This window comes from Elaeis guineensis, chromosome 4 (genome assembly GCF_000442705.2).
Source record: "Elaeis guineensis isolate ETL-2024a chromosome 4, EG11, whole genome shotgun sequence".
NCBI classification, from domain to species: Eukaryota; Viridiplantae; Streptophyta; class Magnoliopsida; order Arecales; family Arecaceae; genus Elaeis; species Elaeis guineensis.
In genome coordinates, this window is record NC_025996.2 from 17,339,405 (window position 1) to 17,348,086 (window position 8,682).

The 8,682-nt window shown below is 41.2% G+C and overlaps 1 pseudogene; it reads right to left on the reverse strand.

The window, feature by feature from the left end:
• Positions 1 to 6,790: 6,790 nt before the first annotated feature.
• LOC140857262 (protein DETOXIFICATION 40-like) lies at positions 6,791 to 8,312 on the reverse strand (annotated as a pseudogene).
• Positions 8,313 to 8,682: the final 370 nt, after the last annotated feature.

Here is an 8,682-nt window from a genome sequence, read left to right on the forward strand (position 1 = left end):
TTTGGATAAGCCGGTAACCAATTTCTTTTTAATAAGTTTTGAAAGTGAATGCATGCTAATATGTGCATGCCTACGATGCCAAAGCTAACTTGTCTTATTAATCTTGGCATTCAAGGCTACTAGGCATTACATGTTTATTTTGGAAAGATCATTCAAATCTACCATATAAATATTACCATGTCTATACCCAACAAATTTAATGCCTTCATCAATAGGACTAGTTACATATAAAATGAAGATTCAAAAATGACTTTGTATCCTTTATCACAAAATTGACTGATGTTTAATAGATTATATTTCAAACTATCTGCTAACAAAATATTTTCAATGTATTTGGAGGGAGTGATACCAATGTTATCTATATCGATGATTTTTTCTTTGTTATTATCTCCAAAGGTAACCATCCCTTCATCTTTTGCATCAAATGTGATGAATTGAAATTCGTCACCGATCATGTGTCTTGAGCACCCACTATCAAGATACTATTTTCGATTTATTCCTTAGAATGCAAGACATACCTGCATGCAAAAATCAAGTTTTCACTTTAGGTACCCAAACTTTCTTGGATCTTTTTGGTTAGTTACAGTGGTTCCTTTTGAAACCCATATTTTTTTATATTAGAATTTTCAGATTTGTTAGAAAAATATGTATAAGATTTGTGTCCTACTTTACCACATTTAAGTAATATTTGAAAACTTGTTGCATGATGAGTTTACAAAAATATTTTTCAGAAGTTTTATTTTTTTAAAGAGTTATATTCAAGACCGGCTTTATCATAAATGACTTTTTGATTGTCAAGTATCATTTGAAGTTTATTTGAACTTAAAGTGAACTTTTCAACCATTAGTTTTAACTTGACAATCTCATTTTTTAAGTTCAGATTTTTTTGAGATAAGATTAATTTTTTATTTGAAATAATCTCATTTTTTTTAGTAAAGATTGATTCTTTGATTTCAATTCTTTGTTTCTTACCCTAGCTTCTTTAGTTCATCAATTAGATCATAAAATGCTTCACGAAGTTCTTCAAAGGTAAAGTCATTGGGAGTTTCAGTATTTACCTCATTTTCATGTGCCATAAGGCACAAGTTGTCTTATTCATTTGAATCTCTTCTTCAGAGCTTGACTCATCACTTCCATTCCATGTAGCCATCGTAACCTTTTTCTTGTACTTTTTAAGATTCTTCTTAAATTATGGACATTCAGACTTAAAGTGTCCCAACTTCTTACATTCATAACAAATAAGAGATTGCTCCTTATCCTTCTCTTTGTTATGTTCTCCTTTTGTAGGTGGCCTCTTCCTCATTCCTTATCTTCTTTTCTTCAAAAATTTTTTAAACTTTCTAGTAATGAAGGCCATTTCTTCATCCTGCTTTTCATTTTTCGTATCATCGAATTTCTTATCAAGTTGAGCAGTAGATTTGAGGGCGATTGTCTTTTTCTTTTTGATATCTTCTTCTTGATATTGTTTCATGCTTAGCTCGTGCATCATTAGCGATCTTAGAAGCTCCTCCAAGGGTAAGATATTCAGATCTTTGACTTCTTGGATTGCGATCACTTTGACCTCCTAAGTCCTTGGTAAAGACCTAAAAATCTTTCTCACGAGATCACTGTTAGAATAAGACTTACCAAGATTTTTTAGACCATTAATAATATCAATGAAACGAGCAAACATTTCAGTTATTGATTCATCATGCTCCATTTTAAAGAGTTCATATTTATGCACAAGCATGTTAATTTTTGATTTCTTCACTTGCTTAGTTCCTTCATCAGTTACTTCTAATTTATCCCATATTTTTTTAGCTGACATGCATGTTGAAATACGATTGAATTCATTAATATCTAGAGCACAATATAAAATATTCATGACTTTTGTATTAAGTTGAGCCATTTTCTTGTCAACCTCATCTCATTTTTTTTGGATTTGGTTGATTCCACACCATCAATTATTTTAGTAGGTGTGTGTGGTCTATTTACTATGATACTCCACATATCATAGTCAAATACTTGAATAAAGATTTTTATTCAAGCTTTTCAATAAATATAATTTGATCCATTGAAAAGTAGAGGTCGGTTTGTGGACTGCCCCTCTTAGTGAAGCACCAACTTGAGTTACCATAGCTCTTTTGCTCTTTGATGGTTAAATCAAAGTAAGGCTAGAGCACCAGACTCTGATACCACTTGTTGTCCAGCTATGCAACCCAAGAGGAGGGGTGAATTAAATTTTTAAAAATTTAAAATTAATCTAGAACCATATATGATTAAGTAATAAAAGACAAGTTAGTTGAAGTGAGCGATTTAAGCAAAGTAAAGATATTAGATGCAAGAGTAAGAAGAAAAAGAAAATAAGATAAAGAAAAGTAAGCACACCACAAACAATCAAGATTTATAGTGGTTCGGTGTCAATCTTGCACCTACATCCACTCTCCAAGCTCCTACTTGAGAATTCAAATTCACTAAACCGTATTCAATTAGAATATAATATCGGTACCTCCGACTCTAGCTATCCCAAGCTAGAATACTTATTTTTTAGGTACAAGCTAATCAAATACAATCCGATTCAAGGTTTGGATCAACCTTTCCACATTTTGGAATCCTTCCAAAACTAAAGATCAACTTAAAAATAGAGTATAACAGTTAATCACATGAAAATATAAATGTAGCTCTTTTAATGAGCAAATAAAACTTTAAATATACTTTACACAATAAGAAAAAAACTTTTCTGATTTTTCTTAAGGTGGTTGAAGACTTGAATGAACTTTTGAGGAGTTGGTGAGCTTGAAATGAAAGTTTTTTTAACTTCAAGAGGGCTCTTTACTTCAGGCTGAAATGAATGCTTGAAAAATCTTTTCAAAACCATCTTTGTTCCCTCTTTTAAGTACCTTTTATAGCTTCAAATGATGGTGAAGAGTGATCTGAATAGTTTTAGAGCCGTTGGAGATCATTAAATGAGCATTAAATATGCCAAAACGAGCTGAAAAACTAACCGTTACGGAGTTTTTCTGTCGCAGGGGTCGACTCATACACATGAGTCGACTCATGAGGTCGACTTCTGTGGCACAGAACAAAAAATGATTGTTCTGTAATTTTGACGTGCACAGCAACAGAGGTCGACTCATTGGGTCGACTCATGCACAGAGGTCGACTCATGGGGTCGATTCAATTGGGTGTGCCAGCCAAAAAATAACGTGTCGTTCAGCCCCATTTGATATGAATCGACTCATGGGGTCGACTCAATTTTATAAATATTATTTTTTTTTAAAATAACATCCAAAAAGTATAAAATTTTCTCTAATAAATCACCAATCTTCTGTTCTTGCTCTTAAGGCTTTCGAGTTAGAACTTGGTGAAATTACGATTTTGCTCCTGAAAAATAATAGATTTTTCAAGTCAAATCATTAGTAACCCTCTCAAATGCTTTGTAATCATCAAAATCAATTCAAGGAGCAACAATAGGATTCTTACGATAATAGTTGGATTTAGCGACATCTTGCCCATCTGGTACACCACCAGCGGAGGATTACTTTCGACCACGATCTGATTTTGTTTCTTTAATGCATTTCTCTTATATTAGAGAATATTCTGGTTTGATCGTTTTGACTCTGCTATCTCTGATCTTAAGACATTATGAGGGAGGTTTAGAGATTGCTGGTTCGAGATGATGCCAGGTATCGAATAATCCGAAGGTTTGAGCTAACATAGAGGTAATTGCTTAGATGGAATAGGATCTAGATGGGCGACATCTTTAGGAGGATTGAGACTACTGAGACATCTATCTCTAAGGTCCAGAAGGGCGAGGACTAGGGTGGGCTCATGGAAGAGGATTTGACGGACCTTCGAGGCTTCCTCTTCGTGCATGACTCTCTCTTGAGGCAATAAGAGATCTTGTGGAGATAAAAGCCTAGAGTGTAGTAGAGCAGGGAGGGAGACTAGAATACGAGATTCTTTCATTATGCCACCATCATCTGAAGGTATAGGAACTAGATCCGGACGATTAGGGACATTGGAGGATTGTGACTAATAGGTGATAAGGAGATCAGGCAAGAAATTGTATGCTCCTTCAAATTTTGGTGGACTATGCCGTTGGGGGGCATTAGACTGTTCATTTTCCCCCTCTGTGTGGTGTGGTTATGGAGCAGAAGAGCAGAGACCTTCTTGGAGTTGTGATGGAGAGGCGGTGCGGAGAGCGATCTGGTCTATGGCAAAGGATAAAGTCTTGGGATCCAATGACTTTCCTTCTCTTTTCTGCAAGAGATGTTGGTTTATCATCCGACCTGAGGTAATGGCTATTGTATAAGAGTTCTTTGCTACTAACCAGATACCTAGGGCTTGGAAGTAGATTTTTTTTATTGTCGTGGTACCAAAGAGGCCAGATGCTTCGAAGCTGAGGCATTTTAGATTGATCAACTTGTGCATAATATTGTATAAGGTATGTGCCGAGCTGACGATGAGTAGGATGAAGCCCATTCTCTTTCGATTGATTTGTCTGAAACAAAAGGCATTTGTCGATGGTCCAGTATTTTTGACAATGTCCTCATCCCTCAAAAGTTTATGTGTGATTTTCACGTGCTTCTATCCATTACAGCCTCATGACAATCAAGCTCAACATGAAGTAGGCTTATGATTGCATGAGTCAGCGGTTCCTTAAGGGAGCCCTATCAAACTTCGGCTTTCATGTTCGCGGAATTGGATGGGTTATGGCATGCATTCATAGTCCTTTTGCCATTCTGGTCAACAAGACACCATCAGATTTCTTCAGCTCCACGATTGGGCTGTGGTAAGGTTGTCTTTTGTCATCCTATCTCTCCATTATCTGTGCTAAAGTCTTCTTGCGATCCTTGCACACTGCGACTTAGGGATTGGTATTAAATCTCTATGTGCCAGTCCTAGGGGTCCAGCCAATCTTATACTTACTTTTTGTAGTTAACTGCATGCTAGGGGGCTGGGCTTCAGTCTGGAATGCGATTGAATTTAGGAGGATCTTGGAGGAGTATTGTGTCATATTAGGATAGAAGGTGAATCTCCTCAAGTATGCTATATATTTTGACTCGAGGACGCAGGCTGAGGAGAGCCGTGTGTGGGTGTGGAACGGGCAATTTGGGAGCAGTCAGAGGATTGGCAAGCCCATGTGCTTTCTATGACGGGTAGGGTCATTCTGATGAGGTCTATTCTCAACTCCATATCATCTATCTTCTTTCAAACTTGATTTTGTCCAAGACATTGGTGGTAAAGTTTAAGTAGCAGTTTTGAAGATTCTTATGGGGGTCGCACCCTGAAGGTGGTGGTGTCATGCAGCTTTTGGCATGGGATATTGTGTGCTAGCTGTTGAGGGATGGTATGAGGCTTTGATTACTTAGCATGCGGCTGGATTTTTGTTTGGCCCTGAGATCTTACGGAGCATGATGATGAGGGCTAGATATGGGTCGTGGCCTGTGGGCAATAGGATTCAGGTTAGCCAGAGCACCTCATTCTTGTGGCGAGAATTTGTACGTGAGCTCTTGACGTGATTCCCCAGATGAGATGGCTTGTGGGGGATAATCAATCTGTGAGCCTCCTACTAGACCATGGGTTGATGGCCTGCCATTGAGTCAGGTTGACTTTCATCAAGCTCTGAGGTGACAAATTCCATGAGGATTTATGATCTCCTCCATGCAAATGGCAGAGGCTGGGATCCATGACAGTGGCACATTTTTTTAGGGATTAGATGGGAGAGAGAGTGCTGTCCCTAGTGATTTCCTCTCTATGATCGTCGGGATGTCAGGATCTAGAGATATTCTTGCACTCTAGGATAGTGATGGCTAATCTATACCCACTATACCAGAGGGAGCCCACCAAACGACTAGATGTCGGGTGGATATGGAGGATGGAGCCATCAATGTGCACCTGAGGATGAGCTTTTTCTATGGAAGATGGTCTGAGACTGGCTCCCAACCATATTTATTTTAAGGGATAGAGGCATAGATTCAATTAGCTTGCGCATGTTGTGGCTTGGAGGATGAGATAGTGGAGTATACTCTATTCTTGTGCTCGAGGGCCAAACAAGTCTGGTGCCTAGTGGGGTTGCACTAGTTTAGGCCAAGGATCTAACTTAAGCATTTTTGGAGTTTTGAGGTGGAGTATTGGGGACGATGCACTTAGGGCAGCAAGTATCTTAGTGGCCTATACTGGCCATTATATCTGGCTGACAAGGAATAGCCAGATGTTGAGTCTAGGAGCTGGTCGGTGAGACCCATTTAGGAGAGACCCTTGATTTTGACTATAAAGTTGACCAATGTTTCAAGTCTTTGAGATTTGAGACTTCTATTTTGCTCCTGTAGTAATCCAGTGATTATATTGTTTGGGAGCTCTCTACTTCGGTGTATCTGAAAGTCAACTTCGATGATAATATTAAAGATAGGTATAGTAGCACTGGCTTTATGACCTATAGGTCTGACTTTAGATTGATGACGATCGAAAGAGAGCCATTTGTTCGAGCCATCTCGAGTGAAGCTTCGCGTTGCTTGGATAAAGATCGTGCATTGCTATGCAGATTTAAAAACCGTCTACCTAATCATCAAGGATGACTCCACCATAGTGGTGCCACTTATCTTCTATTGTAAGATGTGTCAATTTTATTGCCTTGATGGCGGATTGCAGAGCACATTGAGAATTTCCTATGGTTGTGGGTGGGTGGGTCTCAAAGCTATTTAGAATTTTTTTTTTTTTTTTTGACTTCCTTGTATTACACGATAATTATAAAATTTTTTTTTAAAAAAACTCTCGATTAATCTGTAGCCTAGTGACGTCACCCATCTCAAGAGTGAGATGATTCTCGAATTCGGAAGACGGAAAAATCAACAGGAAATAGGCTCGCCACGGCTGTAGCGTGTCCGTAAAACTTCCAATGAAAAAATAACTTTTCTGGTGTGACGTAATCAGAAGGCTTGGTTTCGAGAAATTATTGCATGACGATGTCCAGGTGGACCACAGCAAATCCCGGAGCATACGCACGGTGGATAGCGCCAATTGGGAAATGGTGAAATACAACGGGTAGCGGGGCGTGTATCCACCGTGGGACTTGACGCGATTGCACCTGGTGGATGCAATACGGAAGAACCGAAACACAAGTTGACATGGCGTTTAATCTACCGTGGGATTTTGCGTGGTCCATCGGACCTCGTCCCAGGCCCTGGTTTGGCCAGCAAAGATGAGACGGCTCTTACCACACCGACAGAGCATCGAGGGCCAGCTCGGGTGATCCAGCAGGCGGCGATGAGCACCAGGATCTGGAAGTACCACGTCTCCAGCAGAGCATCACCGCCGACGGCGATGACAGCTTCAGGAACCCCGGCAGGCCGAGAAGGCCTGCCAACTGAACCCGGTCCAAGTGAGCCGGCACTTCTGGCTCGTGACTATGTACACGAACTGAGCGATCACCAAGATCCACCAGCTCAAGCTGAGCACCAAGGATGCCCCCAGGAGGCCCAACCCCAGCTTGTAGACCGCCAACCAGCTCAGCAGCAGGTGCACCGCCACCGTCGCCGTCGATATGTAGGCGCTCGGCGCCACGATGCTCTGCGCCTGCAGGAACTTCTGGATCGGAAAGTTCGCAGCATATGCAAATATCTGCGAATTAGCCCATAGACGAAGATCGATGCGGCTTTGGCGATCTCTGGCGACTCTCCCAAGAGCACCAATATCGGGCGGGAGAAGGCGTAGATCACCGCCAGCGGCACGCCGGTGGTCGTTAAGAGTATCGTCGACCGTTGAAGTATATTCCGAGCATCTCGTACTTGTGGGCGCCGTACGCCTGCCCGCACAGCGTCTCCACGGCGCTCCCCATGCCCAGCTGCCATGGCATATATATACGGATATTTTGTCAGCAGTGCGGTTACGAGATGGGATTGGCTACGGATCACGGTCACGAGCAGCCTTTTTTGTAAGTTGGCCACATGAGGGTTTCGTTTTGAATGACTCTGAGTAAAGCGGCGGGGAAAATAAGTTAGATCAATTTGATGGTCATACAAATTATATACCATGAGTCCGTAGGCGAAGACTTGGATGCCGGTGTTGCCGGGAGGCGGCGGCGAGCTCGAGGTTGCCGAGATGGCCGGAGAAGATCTGGGTGGACATGGACATGAGGAAGTTGACCATGTAGACCATCACGGCCGGGGCGGCGATTCGGATCAGCAGCTTCATCTCGACGATGGTGGCGAGCTGGAGGCGGCGGACCCATGGACCGACGGGTTGGTGAGGATGCTCTCGAGGCGGCCTCTCGATCCGTGGGGATCATCGATGTCCGCCATTGGTAGCGATGACGGCGGCAAGGGGTGGTAATTCTCCGGCCAAGAAGCGGGTTGGGGATGGCCTTTGAGATGGCGGCTAAAAGAGAGACGCGGAATGAAATGGCCGGGTAAGCAATATATATATATATATATATATATATATATATATATATATATATATATATATAATATATGTGCGTGTGTGTGCGTGTGCGTGCGTGTGCGCGCGCGTGTGTGTGTGTGATGTAACTAAGACAAATATAATCAATCAAACAAAAAAAATATTTGTCAAGGCAATAAGGAAACTTAAACGGAGTTTACCTGGACCAAAGGATGCTCGGTGAGTGGAGTGTTTTGGTGAGGTAACTCAGAGTGACAGGATCTCAGCTCGGACACAAGGCTGTATTGGAAAAATTATTAA